Below are 18059 nucleotides of genomic sequence, written 5' to 3' on the forward strand. Positions count from 1 at the left end.
ATCACGGGTTTGTACAATGAATCCCGGCCTACCTGAGCATTCATGTCGCCGATGACGAGTTTTACATCCCGCCGTGGACAGCTGTCGTAGGTTCGTTCCAGCTGCGCGTAGAATGCTTCCTTCTCGTCATCGGGTCTCGTCTCATGTGGGCAGTGCACGTTGATGATGCTGTAATTGAAGAAACGGCCCTTGATCTTCAACACGCACATTCTATCACTTATTGGCTGCCACCCAATCACGCGCTGGCGCATCTTGCCCAACACTACAATTCCCGTTCCTAGAACGTTGGTTGTGCCACAGCTCTGATAGAAGGTAGCCGCTCGATGCCCACTTTTCCACACCTTCTGTCCCGTCCAACAAAGTTCCTGCAGTGCTACGACATCGAAACCGCGGATTTGAAGCTCATCATGCATCATTCGGTCGTATCCTGGGAAGCCAAGCGATTTGCAGCTCCATGTGCCAAGCTTCCAATCGTAGTCCTTATTTCGTCGCGTAGGTCTTTGCCGATTATTCCGAGTCGTTTTTAAATCCTGATTATTCGTAACAAGTGTTATCCGGGCGGCTTGTTAGGCCTGCACCAACCTCCTGTTTCGCCGGAGGGCCATCGTGTCAGCACTGTTTAGAGTCCCACACTGACACAAGGACGGTAATCAGCCGCTCCTAACATGGAGAACAGACGCTTTTTCGAACCGCCCCAACATGGGGAACAGACGCTCGGGTAGGCTCGCTCTCTGTAAAGAGAAGGCAAGCCCCCCCTTCCCTGTCAGCATACGACCAAGGTCCCACCGGGGTTGGTTACCCGATCTTTCCTATGATTACTCGCACCCCAGCCGGCTCCGTGGGGAGGTAGGGATAGGAGTTACTGGACAAGAGGCTAAAAAACACATTGGGGCCTGAATTGCGCATTGTCCAGTCGTTTACCAACCAACGCGGATTAATCAACGCATTTGGAACAATGGTACATAGCAGGTAATCCCGACGAAGAAGATTTAAAAACCATGCAACTAAGCCTGGAAATGTTACAAGATCATGAAAACAAATCTGTAAATAACAAAATGAAATAAATCAATATCAATACTAGTTTCCAAAACAGAATAAATAATGTCACAAATATCATTAGGAAAATTAGTTCTCAAATAACATTAATAAACAACACACTTAGAGAAATAGTATCTTCTCAGAACATATCAACTTAATATTCAGCATAGATTCTCTCATCCATACACTAGAAGAGCAAGTTGAATTTTCTAAACAAGATCTATTGAATAAAAATATACTATCGTTAGAAGAGAAAGAATTCATCTTCCATAGACTAGTACAGCAGGACATGAACCTTAAATTCATAGACGAGATTTTTCAATTCAGTTCAGCAAGTTCAACAATCATCAAAGACAACATCGTTTTACCTATTTTTATATATATAAAAAATAGGTATAGAATTCGCTCAAACTTTCGAAAAATTTTCCGAGGCCCGGAGGGCCGAATGACATATACCAATCGATTCAGCTCGACGAACTGAGCAAATGTCTGTGTGTGTGTGTGTGTGTGTGTGTGTGTATGTGTGTGTGTCCGTATGTGTGTTGTCAACTAAGAGGTCGAGATCTCAGAGATGGCTGGACCGATTTTCATCAAACTAGTCGCAAATGAAAGGTCTCCCCGTCACCCAAAACGCTATTGAATGGTTTTGAGATCGGATGTTTACTTTTTGAGTTATACAAAGTTTTATGTCAAAATTTTCAGTTTTTTGACAGTATCTGTCACAATTGACCTTGAAAACAGAATATGTTTTCAGACTTAGATTCCGCACGGTAATACCTATCCAACAAGCCATAGATTGTTAAAATCCGTCCATTTTTAACGGAGATATCGAAATTTTTCTGTAAGCGACTTTTCCCCCTAGTTTGAGCGCTGTATGACAAAGTTTTGAGCGCTGTATGACAAAGAAATGCTTGGGAGCAACGGAAAACACGATTTTTTATACTGTTACATACAATTGTTTCTAAGAACCAAAAGGATTGTGTACAGCATTCTTTTTCATGACATTTAGCCTCGGACCGATTTTGGCACGGCTCGTTTTTGGCAACATAATCGTTCGAATATGACATATATAAACCAGATGATGGCAGAATTTTTTTTTAATTATTTTGTTTTAAACTACTTACAGCAATAAATGCTGGAACAACATAACATCCATATACCATTCGAATCAGTTCGTCGAGATCAGCAAATGCGTGTGTGACAAATAACTTCAATTAATTTTCTCGGAAAATTTCTTTTCTACAAATTCAGATTCATACGAAAAGTCGTATGCTCCCAAACAAAGTTCCTGCATTATGTTTGGTTCCGACCTCTGGTTTCGGAACTACAGGATGATATGTGAAACGAAATCAAAATTGTGTAACTCATTTTTCTTGAAGATGGCTGAACCGATCTAAGATGCAAATGAAGTCTAAGAATCATCTAAGATTCAAATGAAAAGTTTCAAAGTTCTATAAAACATCTTGCTTTTCAGTCAGATCCAACTTCCGGTTTCGGGGATTGTATAAAAATGTCTATTCCACATAATTTAATCAGGTTTATCGGGTTAGCAGATTTGGATAGTCGATAAAAAAATTAACTTTTTTCAGTTTTAGTGGTATTCAGTTGTCGATCAGAAGGCACCTAAAAATTTAATTCGTGCTATTATCTCTCAAAGATGTCTTAACTGATTTTCAAATGTTTTGAAACAAATGTAAACTATACAGCTACTCAGGTGAATTTATCTGACTTCGGCCATACCGCTTTTAGAATTCCGGTTCCAGTATAAAATCGTTTCTCAAAGCTCAATCGTTTTCTCAAAAAAAGCCTAATCAAATATCAGAAACAAAAATTTTAATTAAAACAAACTTATATACAAAAATTAATTATTTTATCCAATTATGACTTCCGGTTCTCGAATTACATGATGATGAATTTTTAAAATTCAAACCGATATAGAAGATGACAATCCCGAAAAGCTTCAAAGTTGAACTCAAAACTGTTGTAATTTATTCGTCATATGGCCATACGAATCGGTTTGGGTTATGCTGGTTCCTGAATACCGGCTCTGGAAGTACCTTGAATTAAAACTTACATATCATGGCATGTTTAATCGATTATCACACTTCTAGATTCAAATTCGATCCGATTTGCAGTTTCGACATTACAGAGTAATGAGTGATTAAAATCTCAAATTGTCGCTTAAAACGAGGGTCATTAAAATAATGTCATGAAAATTTAAACACCGAAGAATATTCATGCAAAAAACACATGCGGATTGATAAAAATAGGTATCATCTCACTGCTAGGTGGATTAAACACGTTTTTCTGATAAAGATACCAATACTGGACAACAACCCCTACGAGCTACTAGAACTACAGGCTACCAGCATAAATCAAACAAGAATCAGCACAAAAATCCAATTTGCAGCTAAAAGACAGAACCACATATTGCCACGATTACAAAAATGTAAAATTGGCGACAATTCAACACCACTACTGGAAGACGAATGCATCTATAGAATTCTAACACACCAGAAACCAAGATGTCCTATAAGAAAAACAGATCAAACGACTAAAATAAAAGAAATCAGAAGAGGCGTCATATTCATCGATACAAACATTCATCTAAAAGTCTCAAGCTCCTGCAGCGACTCCACAGTCATAACGGCACCGACCGTCATCGAGACAGAGAACTGCACCATAAACGTACTAAACTATACTTTCCACGAAGAAGACGAATTCTCAGCAAAAGAAGAATACCTGGTGCCAACTTGCAACAAACACCCAGAAACAACCAATAACATACGAGAGAAAAATGAAGACCTCAGTATACAAAATCTGGAACTCCTAGAATAGATCAACCTAAAATCTTACCAACACAGAAAAACCACCATCGTCGGAAGTACAATCGTCACCAAAGTAATCATTAGCCTTCTCATCCTGGTAATCGCTATCACGAAGAACAGGAATCGCACTGAAGATAAATACACCACAAGAAAATCTGCGGTTACCGAAATTTCGGAGATCTGAATCGAGAAAACCGAACCGAAGACGATACATTTCAAAAAGCTTGAAACAATACAGCTTCCAAACAGTCGACCGAGGACGATCGCCGCTCTTAGAGGGGAGGTGTTACGAGTCCGCCGACCAACGCAGCAAGGAAAATGCTGACACGGGGTAAACCCGACATAGCAACCGTTCCAGCCGCCAACCACACGACATCGAAGGCAACGTGGCCGATCGACGATATCGAACTTTGCTGAATTGTCAAATCCAAATTAACAAAAGGTTTTGCGATAGGAATTTTTAGTCAGTCTTGAGTGAGATATGTAAGCGAATCCATGTAACCGAAAATTAAGTGAAATGAAGTTTTTTATTATTCAAACCGCGATAGTACACGGCATAATTTATAGATATATATATATATATATATATATATATATATATATATATATATATATATATATATATATATATATATATATATATATATATATATATATATATATATATATATATATATATATAACAGTGCTGAAAACCCGAGCAGAGTGTGAGATCAAATAGAAAACTCATTTTGATGTTGTCATGTTCGTTGTTTAAATTGTTTTAAGTGGCAAAAAATCAAAAACGAAATCAATAAAGTACGGGTGTGTAATGTCAGAGACATAACTGGATGTCGTGAATACGAATAAAACTGACACGATTTCTTTACACTTTCAAATTCGAACACGGGCAAAATTCCGATTCTAGAAATGAGCAAAACGAGTCATGATTTGGGGAAAATAGTGTATTTTCATGGTATGATAATACACCATGATTAAAACTTCTCGGATCATGATCCATTTGGACTGATTTCACTGAAATTCAAACGTAACGCACTTGACGTTGATGAGTATAACTTCAGGCGTGTTTCTACTGCAATGGTAATTTTTGCAACATAAATTCAAGCGTTATGTTTTAAAATATGAAGATTTCAAATATGAATTAAATGGAATGGTGTGATGAACGTATTTTTATGTGATTTCAATACAAATGTCTCAAATGATGTACATTTGAATATCAAAACAGTAGAAAGCACGACGAATTTTTTTGAATCAGAAACATTATCAATTAAAATATTAGGTTTCTGAAAAACGACGCCTAAAATAACGTGTTTACTTGCGTTCATTGCTTCGGTTTTGATTTTGTGTTTCAGAATTTAAACACTTAAACGAACTGCATGAAAAAACACGTGTGAATCAAACTTCTTATTGATTGCGCGGATTGATTTTTCCTTTTATGTTTTCAAAATATCGTTTGCAAAATCGTCTTATTAAAAATATTTAGGTGAATCAATACAGCTTGTGTTGTTATATCTATGAAACGAATTAATCAAGGTGGTTGAAACATTTTTTTCTGATTTTCGTTAGATGGTGTTTCAAATTCACATTCGAATTTATTTTTCGGTTAACGCTAGCTTTCGGAATATTAATCTAACAATAACGGTGACATTAAATATGTAAGAATACATTCTAACAAAATGTAAAATTGTTGTTTATCAAATGAAAAGCATAGCCGGTGGGTAAAACAACAAAATTTTTAATGAATATGCTTCAGGATCAAGTAAAAATGTTCAGTAGTTGTTGCTTTTCATTGTCTGCTTTTTTGCCTTACCATTAATCTATTAAGCAATCCATCACATCACATCACTTGAGGCAAAGGGTTCAAAGTGATATCCCGGTAGAAAATTGGAGTTACGAGTTTTGAAAGAAATACATTCATCAAGTAACGCATTTTCGAACCATGAACAATTTTCATGGGAGAACACTTATTGCTCATGGTTTCATGAAAAATTAAAATGATTGATTTCATGATTTTCGAATCATGACAGCAGTAGTGGATTTGTTTCCGTGAATTAATAGTTGATCGATTGTGTGAATTGTGAAACTTTCCTCCTTTTCACTACTAAAATTTTCAACGATTTTTGAGGTCGATTATCTCATTCCGGATTTGCATATTTCATTGAAAGAAACTATCAAGGTTCTGTACAGGATTCATTTCTGCTTTTTAGACGGACCAAATTGTGGAATTCTCTACGATATTTAGCACAGTTCGGAAAGTGCTCGCGAAAGTGCACGAAGCAAATCAAATTATTTTGGATTTTTACTAAACTGATGATTTCTACCTTCGATTTGCAAAGAAGTAATCTTAATAGTTCTTTAGATAACATTTAGAGCCATTAGAACGGCTAATTTTATATAATGCTGTCCACTTTTCGTTTCTGTTTTCTTCTTGTTCTCCAATGCAAAGCACCAGCAGCTGATGCAATCGTTCTTGCTTGAATTGAAAATAGTTTTGCGTACAAACCGACACATCCGCTCGCAGTGCCAAATGATACGAAACTGGTTTAATGCGTCTTCTCGCCTTGACGACCGGAAGGCAAATGAGAACTACGACCTGAGCGTTTGAAGTTTTTAACCACGCAGAAGGTGCGCTCTCCGATGACGCTGTTTGATTGCCTCTTCTCGCCCCAACGTCTGCTTTCATCCAACGCGCAAGAAGAAATGATCGATTTTCGACCACCGGGCCCCTTTTATAACGTTCAGTTGAAGATAGGTGCCTGACTACCTCAAAATCGTCGTCCTTGCGCGAAAAACCCAAGCAAAAATAGAGTAAAAAATTTTCGGAAAACTTAATTTTCGAGTTGTTTATGGTTATCTCACGCTGTTCAAAATATTATCCTAAATTCCGGATCATATTTTTGATGAAATAATGAAAGTATTATGTTGTTACCATTAATACAAGTCGAGATATTCACGATTAAGTTCTGCCCATTCTTCCATATGGCTAATTTTGAAAAGGCGCCCCATAGTAAAGTAAGTCGTATTCACGACAAAAGATATTCCAGCGAAAGCAAACTGAAATCTAATTAAGATATAATTTTTTTCTTGTAGATAGCAAAGCTAGTTATCAATTTGAAGTTATTATCAAACAACGAAAACAAAACTGGAATGCACCATCAGTTGTTGATTTGCTTTAAAAAGACATTACTGAAAACAAACAAGTCGCGAGCATAAGCTAAAAATAGATTGGGTAAAAGACCCGGGATAGTATACCTTTTGGTGTTATTACTTGCAACAATAGAAATGCGTCAAAAGCACTAACACCTCCATAGAGAGAGACTTGGGTTTCGAACCTAGGTGATTTGGATTCCGAACTCTCTGCGAATGCTATGTACTGTGACGTTAAGCTGTAGGTAGATGGAGAATTTTCGATCATATGACAAGCAGTTTTGATTCGCAAAGCTGTATACAGGTAGTTTTAACCTATGTGAACTCGTTTCGTCGCACTCGTCCCGCAACCATTGTGAATGGCAGTGTGACTATTTGATAGGTATGGAAATGTGCTTTTTGTCTTTATCGTATCCAGAAGCTGTAGCATGTGAAATCATAATATCAAATTGAGTTATTTATTTGATCTCACACTACTCGAGTATGTAATCACTTTGAAATACAAATTTCGAGGCTCACAAGAGCGGAGGCTCGCTGGAGACGTGAATTAGGAATCTGACAATAAACAATCCCAGATCATATGTTATTTGGATTCCAAAAAAATATCTTACTTATTTCGACTAACTGGGACAGCATGACACTGATTCAGCAAGTTTTTTGTTCTTGTGTAGACATAAATTCGGGATCATTCGATGAAAGATTAATAAGTGACATAACTCTGGAATTACTGAACGTATTGCCACCAAAATTGGCACAGGTACTTCTTGCATTTCAGAGATGGTCATTGGGATATTTTTATAGGGGAGGGAACGTAACAAGTGTCATTAACAGGGGGGGCGGGTTGTTATGGGAGTAATTTTATGGGGAGGGAGTGTAACAAGTGTTTTTAACTGGAGGGGTAACAAGTGTTTTTAACTGAAAAAAATCATAAAACTTGGCATAGAATCGATACGATTTGAAGACCGTAGAAACATTTTGCATACTATAGATATGACTATATGGGGCTGGATGTAGTAAGTGCCTTTAAAACGGGGGGTGTAATGTTAGTAACAGCATAACTTCGAAACTACTGAACGAATTACCACCAAACTTGGCACAGATATTCCTGCTCCTCAGAGTATTTTAATGTGGGAGAGAGCGTAGCAAGTGTCCTTAACATAGGAGAAGGGGGGGCGGGGTGGTTAACGAGAAATCGATAGTTTTTTAATACTACAAAAAATGCAACAAGTGCCTTAGAAAAGGGGGGTGTAATGTTTCTAACGGTATAATTCCAAAACTACTGAACGGATTGCTATCAAATTTGGCACAGATACTTCTTGCTCTTCAGAGATGGTCCTAAGTGTATTTTTATAGGAAAGGGGGCCTAGCAAGGGTCTTTAACAGGAGATCATGAAAAAGATTATCTAATTGGACGAGTATCGAGGGGGTGGGGAAGGTGGTGGTTTCAGTAAGTATTTGCTAATAGGGGGAATTTGAGGCAAAATGTTTCGAGTTTTACGAAATTGGAATTTTCTACAGGCACAAATATTCATTACAACTAAGAGATGGTCGTAATGATATTTATACGCGTGAAAAGATAGCAAGTGTCTATTGAAGAAGCTCTCAGTTCAATTGTTTTGTAAATATCGGAATAATTCCATAACAACTCAGTGAATTATCACTAAACTTGGTAGAGGTTCCTGTCGCGATCATATTCATATTCATAGCACAGGTGAACAAAAAGGTAGGAGTTTGTAGCAAGTGCCTCTAAAAAGAGGTTTATTGTTAAATTTATCTTATTTGTCGACAAACGAGGGAAGCCGGCGGATATAAACTAAGAGAAAATCAATTTTCATCCCCTGAACTTTTTACACTGCTGTCCCTTTTCTGAACTTTTTACACTGCTGTTTCAAGTTCACTAACAAAAGGGGTGTTCAATGTAATATTCATTCGACGAAAAACGATACTTCTTGATTCATACAGTATTCACATCAAAATAGATTATAGGGTTATTTCAAGGAAGGAGTGTAGCAAGTGCCCCAAACATGGGAAGTATGTTATAAAGTGAATTGATCGGATTTTACGAAAAAAATGTACTTCTTGACCTGTACTGCATATTTTTAGCAATTAAGTAAGGGTCATAAAAATATTCACAAGAGGCAGGGGGAATAAATATTCTTAACCAAGGGAGGTTGAATTGATCTGAATTAACGAAGAAATCATAATATTAATGTGCATTTTTTATGTAAATTGAGAAAACTGTCGTTCCAAGTTGATGAAAATAAGTTTACGACAACATTTGAATTAAATGAATCGTTATTTTTTGGAACGAAAGTATTATCTAACGTAACTATGAACAGCCTTTCGTTATCAAATAATCATTATCACAATCTTGAGCAATTATGTGGAAATAAACAGTGTTTCACTAGGCTCTGAGAATTTCAATGGTCAGAACCATTTCTTAATTTTTTTTGCAGCCTTGCCTTCACGAAACATTTCCGAGCAACGCCGGGTAATTCAACTAGTATGATATAAAGAGCGTATTATTCAAAGGACTTGTTAGTTGATGCACGAAAAAACAATCACTTTGGCAATGCCGATCGTCGATCTCTGAACCACAGACAATAACGGTCAAAACAACAACCGAAAATAATAGTCAGAACAATTAACATCTTTTTTAACTAAACGCGAAAACTGTTAGAGGATCTGATATTTAACGTACCCCGCCAGAAGGAAATCGTTGACATCGAATGTATTTTCCATATCAAGTTCCTGAAGAAGTTCTTTCTGAGGCTGACTATCAGCGAGATGAGAATGCCCAAGCCGCTGTTCGTTTTCGAAAGAGAATGAGCTAGCTTCAGATAAATGTGGCACCAATAATCGTCAACCTATCCAATGTCCTCCAGATGTGTGGTGCTACAACAATAATATAAAGGATTATTGGTGTAAAAGATGCAAAAGTGTTGACAAAAATCTGTTCATTGATCACGGTTATGGTTCCGGACAACTGCCACAGGAACCATTTTTGTAAATCGCAGCATAGAATTAAAGGAATAATTGTTCCATTAAAATTCATTTTTGCCTGATGGAGCTCTATTTTGATGCAGTTATTAAGTTGTTGCTTTTGAATAATCATTTTTGACATTTCCCAAAGTTTTTGCCTCGCAAGTTTTTTTTCTAAAAGTAACAGCAAAAAGATAACATAATGTGATATCAATTGAAAAATTGACGAGCTGAGATCAAATTAAGATTTCAACGTGATATTGCTATCATAATAAGATTTCGATTTGCTCTCGTTTTGATGTGTGACTTTATTCGGGAAGTCACCACATGTGGCCGAACCCGATTTAATCTTAATAATTTAAATTTAACTCATATTTCTATAAATATTTATTTGAAAAAATGTACATGCGAAACGGCGAACAATAACCAATTGCCGTATTTGGATATGGTTCTAATCAGATCGGAGAAACAAACATTCGTCACCGACTGGTACAAAAAACCCGTCGCATCGGGACGATTGTTGAATTATTTCTCGTTCCACCCGCTGTCGCAAAGACTTAACACGGCTACCGGATTTAAAGAGAGAGTTATTCGGCTGTCGACGTGCAAATTTATTGTTGAAAAGAAGAAAACCGTGCGTCAACACTTACTCCGCAATAACTATCATAGCTCGCTAGTTAATGTAAACAAATCCAACATGAACAACCAAACGGGCGGCGATCAGACAGTATTTAGATCTTTTCATCACGTTGATCCCCGCCTCTCTCTCTCTCTAAGAGAGAGAAACAGTGGAAAGCTGAACAGTGTGTTCCGGGTCATAGCTATGAGAGTCGCGAGTGCCTACAGAACAATCTCGTCGGAGGCTGTATGCGTTATCGTTGGGATGATGCCCATCTGCATTAGCCTAGAAGAAGACGTCGAGTGCTACCGGCGGAGGAACGCTAGGAATGCGAGAGCAGCTGCTAGAACGGACTCGCTTGCGAAGTGACAACAAGAGTGGGACAATGCGGCGAACGGAAGGAGGACCCACCGACTGATCCCAAACGTGTCGGTCGGGGCGCCATTGAACCGGAAGCCAGGCTCCAACCGGAATCACCGGACCGACCTCGCACTCCTTCAAGTGTCCCGGTTACATAGTCAAGAATAATCGGGGTCGGGAGAACTTCCTTCGCCGGAGATCTCTCCGTCGGTGTAGGTTAGATCTTTCGCCGGGGACTAACCGAGTAGAAGTCACAGCAACGAAATCGAGTCGCCGGGGCGCCAGTAAAACGGAACCGACCTAGGCACTCATTCGAGTGTCCCGCGTGGTGAAATACGAGAATCGGTGTCGGGAGGAACACTTCCGCCGGGGAGCTCTCCGTCGGCATAGTCTAGATCCTTCGATGGGAATTAGATGAGTAGATTGCGACGCCGCTCTGGTATGGATCGTCGGGCACCAGTGAATCGGAAGTCATCCTTCAACCGGAATCACTGGACCGACCCAGCACGCTGCCGTTCGAACCGTTCACGGGATTTGGGAACGTCGGTTCGGACGGAAACTTCCATCGTCGGGAACACACACACATTGACTGTCAATCCTCCGATTTCGCTGTCTATCACTACTCATCTGTCTCACTCTAATTTTTGCTCTACTGTCTTTTATATTCGCTGCTTGCAATACTTCAGTGCTCAATCGAAGTCGATGTGCATGGGAAATGCTTGTGTAAGTTATTTGGCAAGATAAATAATTCGAATTAAAATTACTAAACGGACTGATCCAGTGCAAAATAAAAGAAATAAAAATTTGTCATGTGTTCACATGAAATACACGGAGAAAGTAACTTACCAGCGTGTTAGGAATTTATATCAAACCTGTATAGTAACTGCGTTCGATAGATGCTGCCGGTGAGTAACTGATAACACATTTGTCGCGTACAGACACCAGCTAACAGAGAAAAGTGCACTTGTAGTGAATTTTTTTAATTACATCATGAACTAAAGCATTGAGACGGCGGTCATTAGATGGCCGGTATTAGGTAACTTAGCATCAAAAATAATTTTGTAAAGGCCTTTTTGATGAAAGAACTGCACTAATATAGGACAAAAAATACCCTTGAACACAGGAAGAATACTGCTCTGATTTTACAATGCACTGGTTTCAACTGATAAACCCACTTTTCGGAGATTGTCAGCGGTTTCGCGTTCACTATTCAAACACTAACACCATCAACGTCGTGAGAATATGATACTTCATATTATTGTCATTAGTTTCACGAAATTTTTCTTTGAGTTGTTGAATTATTTCATCATCGTTTGTAGTAAGCAAACTAGCAGTACTGGGTGCTTCTACAGATGGTAATAACTCTGGAAATAAATATAAATAAATAAAATATTTAGCAAACTTGTTAACACTAAGGTTATTAGATACCTGAAACAACTTATTAAACTCTAAATCCATTCGTGAATTACGTTACAGTGAAGTTATACTGTAACGTCATGCTCATTTTTAATCATGACTGCCAATGTAAAAAAAAACAATAAAAAATATATTACTCACCTTGGCTGTTCACAACAGGAACTGTGGATGGACCAGCTATGGGTTCTTTAGGTATAAATATGTTCAGCTTGATGTAACATTTTTTGCGAAAGAAGGAACTGTTGTTGTCTAATTTAACCACACCATGAGTACTTTAATATCATCGTTTGACTAGAATCTAGTAGCCAATAACTTTTAAGGCCATCGTCTAAGTACCATGCGCGCGGGTGGTTTTAGGAAAATTTCGATGGAAATTTAGAAAAATTTGAGAAAACCAAAAACATACAGACCTTTGAAATACTTTTATCTATCTACAGGGTGAAAATGGCTGGAAAATTTGGAGGATTTTCCGAGTCTTATCAAAAATAGCTCTGAAAAATGAGTGGTTTTGTGATCTTTCACAATTATCTGAAAAAATAATGCGATGACATAATATTTTTTTTTCGAATAAACCTTATGATGGATACAAAGATTACATTCGGACACATTTTAGGAAAACCTTTTCACGCATTTCATAGAAAATTCACGAATTTCAAAAATTTCCACGAAATCGGTTATATGAAATTCGTTGATTTTCCATGAAAAGCGTGAAAATGTTTTCCAAAAATGTTTCCGAATGTAATCCTTGTTGCCAGCATAAGGTTTTCTTGAAAAAAAAAATTTCATTCCATCAAATTATTTTTTCAAATAATTGTGAAAAATTACAAAAAAAGTTCATTTTCTCAGTGCTATTTTTGATAAGACTCGGAAAATCCTCCGAATTTTTCAACCATTTCCACCCTGTAGATAGATAAAAGTATTTCGAAGGTCTGTATGTTTTTGGTTTTGTCAAATTTTTCTAAATTTCCATCGAAAATTTCCTAAAACCACCCGCGCGCATGGTACTTGGACATGGACAACAGGTATTTTTTAAGTTTATTTGTTTCTCATGTGTTCATAAGTAACTAGTAGGTAGTAGTAACATAAATAATGGCATCAAGCTAACCGTTGAATAATGGATTTAGTGAGATTATGAGTTTTCTCTCCTATCATCACACAATTTCATGAAGTATGTTAAAACTGTCTGTAAAATAAACGAACGTGCAATTATTGTACAAGGATAGATTACGATAAAGTTTGTGCGATATTGTTTTTTAATTCGAAGACAATAATAAATAAAATAACGAAACAAATTCACATTGGGATCTGAAAAAATGTTTTATCCTTTTCTCAATTAATACTATGTGACACGGCTCTAGATATTATTTACTATTGTCGCTGCAGCACTAATCTGCAATTCGCTGGACAGTTCAGCGCAGCGACGTCAGTGTTACTGATAGAATCATGTTACTTTATACATATGTATTTTGTTGTTTTGTTTATGATCCACGTGTTTCAACATAAATGAATACATTGTCTTGTCTCGACTATATCAAAGCACATAACGATGGAATATCACTTTCTGTATGCGCTTTAATTTGATAATGTATGTATGTTTAGGAATCAATGGGTTTGACAAGGGTGTGAATTTTCGTACAATTATGAGTGATTAATATATCGCATGGCAGTCTACATACCATTGTTGCACAGTGAACTCCGCTGGAGCAACATATCAGGCGAGAGAAACTGCAGACATTTCGTGACAAAATATTTCCAAATTAGCGGAATCGGTCGAGTGGTTCAAAAATTATGATTTAAAAAAAATATATCTGAAGTAAATCGAAAAAAAACACGAAAACTTGAAATTTTCAAAAATTGTTAACTCAAAAACAAAACAACATACTTTTCTAATTCTTGGATATTTTTTAGCTAGTAAAGTTGAGCTAATGCAATGAAGCATGCTTAATTTCGTCTAGTCAATTATACTTTCTCACTTCGTATCGAACAATCTTTGAAATCGGTCGCTTCGTTAGAATCTCCCCAAGCGTTTTCTGTAGAGTGCCAATTTGTGGATTGCAACCGTTTGTTACGGGTAATTTCAGTGCCAGTGTATAGGATCGGAGCAAATCCATCCCGATCTAGTGCAGTTCGATCCGTTGTACGGATAAAAAGTGTATTTTTCGATAGCACAAAAATCGTTGTGATAACACGTGCTTACAGCAACGAATCTCCATATTGGCTGCCAAGGTCGAGCTCTGCCTCCCGGAGGGTAGCCAGCTCGGACTTAGCCTTCTAGACATAAACTGATAGCTTACCGGCTATACTGTATATGTGCAGTGAAGATGTGTGTGATAGTGGAAGTGTGTCTGAAGATACTGCTTAGTATCCACCGCCATCGTACAAGCAAACACGTGGTCAGCGTTCATTGGTTGCTGTGCTGATTATACGTTACCTTGAGTAGCTTTCTGCACACTAGCAGCAGAGATTTTGCTGACCTTGAAGTGAACCAGTGTTATACCAAGCTAAGTATTATTGTAGTATTTTTTCTCTATCCTTCTCGCTAGTATATATTTGTAAAGCGTCTCCTTCACCTTATTATGAACGAGGGTGGAGGCCTTTCCCCCTCAAATGATAAACCCCTCATCAATATGGATGATATAGATGATCTTCTTCCCTCTGACAATCCATCTCGTACTCGCGTGTGGTCGATCGGTTCTGCTGGGCCTTATATGGTATATCTCCGGTCCAAAAAAGATGAACCGCTTAATTTGATGCAAATATCGCGCGAACTGGCTAAACATCATCCGAACGTGATTCAGATAACAGAGGTTCGAGCAAAAAAATTACAAGTGGTCGTAAAAACTATAGAGCAGGCGAATCAGATCGCTCGCCACAATGCTTTCACACGAAGCTATCGAGTCTACATACCAGCGCGAGAAGTAGAAATTGACGGCGTGGTCACGGAAGCGAGCCTGAATTGCGAAGACCTTCTGAAGCATGGAGTTGGTTGTTTCAGGGACCCTACACTTCAGAAGGTAAAAATATTGGACTGCAAGCAATTGAGTTCAATAAAAATTGCAAAAGATAATACCAAAACATATTCTCCATCAGGCTCGTTTCGAGTGACTTTCGCTGGATCTATTCTTCCTAACTTCATCCTTCTGAACAGAGTTCGCTTACCGATTCGACTTTTTATACCGCGGGTGATGAATTGCATGAACTGCAAGCAGTTGGGCCATTCAGCCACCTATTGCGGCAATAAACAGAGATGCATCAAATGTGGGGGGGTGGGGTACCATGCGGATGATTCCTGCGGTAAAAATGCTGAAAAGTGCCTTTACTGTGGGGACAATCCACATGAATTGAGTTCATGCCCACATACAAACTGCGCGGGGAAAAAGTAAAGTGATCTCTTAAGGAACGTTCTAAGCGCACTTTCGCAGGGATGCTGAAGAACGCCATGCCACCTGTCGAATCGGTAAACCTTTACGATTGTTTGTCTTCTGACGAGACAGACTTCGATAACCCTCAAGAGGAACCTTCCTTTGCTATGCCTAGCGGTTCTAGGAAAAGAAAGCCAACCTCATCTCCTAAACTGCCTTGTAAAGGCCCAAGGATGTCCCCTGCGGGGATTAACAAAGTTACAACACGGGGAAATGCTTCACAAAAATCGAAGCGAAATGCTCCTGGTCTGGCAAACTTAAGATCAGACCAAGAATTTCCATCGCTTCCTGGTGCATCAAGAACCCCTAGTACCCCCAAAATTCAACTAGAAAATCAATCAAGTGCTGGGCTACTTAATTCTCTGATATTGTGGACTGCATTTTCAGAACTTTCAATAACACTGATCCTCTTAAAAGTATGATGATGACATTTATGACAACAGTTAAAACATTTTTGAAGCAGCAGTTGACTGCAACATGGCCCCTTCTCTCTGTGATTGTATCCTTCGATGGCTAACTCATCGAACGGGGTCGAGGAATCAACCACTGTCTTACAGTGGAATTGCAGAAGTATTATCCCAAAAATTGACTCCTTCAAAAAATTAATAAATAGTGTAAAATGTGACGCGTATGCATTATGTGAAACCTGGTTGACTTCAAATATTTCCCTCAACTTCCACGATTTTAACATTATTCGCTTGGATCAAGATAACCCCTACGGAGGAGTACTTTTGGGGATCAAAAAGTGCTATTCTTTCTATCGAATTAACCTCCCCTCTATACCAGGTATTGGAAGTGGTCGCATGTCATATCACAATGAAAGGCAAGGACCTTTGCATTGCTTCCATTTACATTCCCCCAAGAGTCTCGGTTGGGTTCCAATGGCTCAGCGATATCATGCAACTCCTTCCTGCGCCGACGTTAGTTTTAGGACACTTCAACTCTCACGGTACGGGATGAGGTTGTCTTCATGATGACAACAGATCAACCGCGATCTATGATATTTGCGATAGCTTCAATATGACTATTCTGAACACGGGAGAAATGACACGGATTCCTCCACCACCAGCAAGACCAAGTGCGCTGGATTTATACCTTTGCTCGACCTCGTTACGGCTAGATTGCAAGAGACAATCAATGTCTCGTATGACCTCACACGAAATATTGATTAGAAATGCTACGCAATCTTGATATCTGAGAAACTAGAAACAACACAAGAGCTTCTGCCGGAGGAAAAGTACACGTTTTAGGCTGACTTGATTCTCGATACTGCGATTCAAGCTCAGACGAAACGTGTACCCGGCGCGAAAACTAACATCCGTCCTCCCAACCCGTGGTGGGACAAAGAGTGCTCATCACTGAATGCGGAAAAATCTTTAGCATTCAAAAAGTTCAGAACAAATGGAACATCTGATAATTATCGGAATTACGCAGCGCTAGACGAGCAAATGAAGAACATAGTTAAAGCAAAGAAACTAGATTACTGGTGACGGTTTGTTGACGGATTAACAAAAGAAACATCGATTAGCACTCTTTGCGAACACTCGACGAATGCGCAACCAAAACAAGTCGAACTAAAGCGAGGAATATTCTAACAGCTGGATATTCGATTTCGCAAAAAAAGTATGCCCCGATTCTGTTCCGGAACAGAAGATCTCCCGCGTCGCGACATCGAATACAAACGAAACACCGTTTTCGATGGTAGAGCTCTCACTTGCGTTCCTGTCGTGTAACAATAAAGCCCCGGGGCTAGACAGAATTAAATTCAACTTGTTGAAAAATCTGCCTGACTCTGCCAAAAGGCGTTTGTTGAATTTATTCAACGCCATTCAAAAACCTGAGAAACCAGCCTCCGATCACAATTCGTATCGGCCGATTTCTATGCTGTCCTGTATCCGGAAGTTGTTTGAAAAAATTACTCTCTTTCGTCCTGACAATTGGGTCAAGACTAATGGCTTGCTTTCAGATACACAATTTGGTTTCCGCAAGGGCAAAGGAAAGAACGATTGTCATGCGTTGTTCACAACAGAAATTCAAATGGCATTCGCTCGTAAAGAACAAACGGCATCAGTTTTCCTAGACATCAAAGAGGCTTTTGACTCGGTTTCTAAATATATCTTATGTGAGAAGCTGCATCAGCATTGTCTTTCACCGATTTTAAATAACTTTTTGTATAATCTATTTTCTGAGCAACACATGTATTTCACACATGGTGATTTGTCAACAATACGATTCAGTTACATGGGT

The 18059-nt window shown here is 38.5% G+C and overlaps 1 protein-coding gene and 1 long non-coding RNA gene across 3 annotated transcripts in view; one reads left to right on the forward strand and one right to left on the reverse strand.

The window, feature by feature from the left end:
* The window catches only part of LOC131429596 (alpha-actinin, sarcomeric), a 288179-nt gene that overhangs the window by 173249 nt on the left and 96871 nt on the right, over nt 1-18059 (forward strand). The gene's annotated exons all lie outside the window — the stretch shown is intronic.
* LOC131429598 (uncharacterized) lies at nt 11969-13571 on the reverse strand. Its single transcript, XR_009229442.1, has 3 exons — nt 13496-13571; nt 12532-12688; nt 11969-12338 (listed from the first exon to the last, which is right to left on the reverse strand). It is a non-coding gene; the product is annotated as an uncharacterized LOC131429598 (long non-coding RNA).

This window comes from Malaya genurostris, chromosome 2 (genome assembly GCF_030247185.1).
Source record: "Malaya genurostris strain Urasoe2022 chromosome 2, Malgen_1.1, whole genome shotgun sequence".
NCBI lineage: Eukaryota > Metazoa > Arthropoda > Insecta > Diptera > Culicidae > Malaya > Malaya genurostris.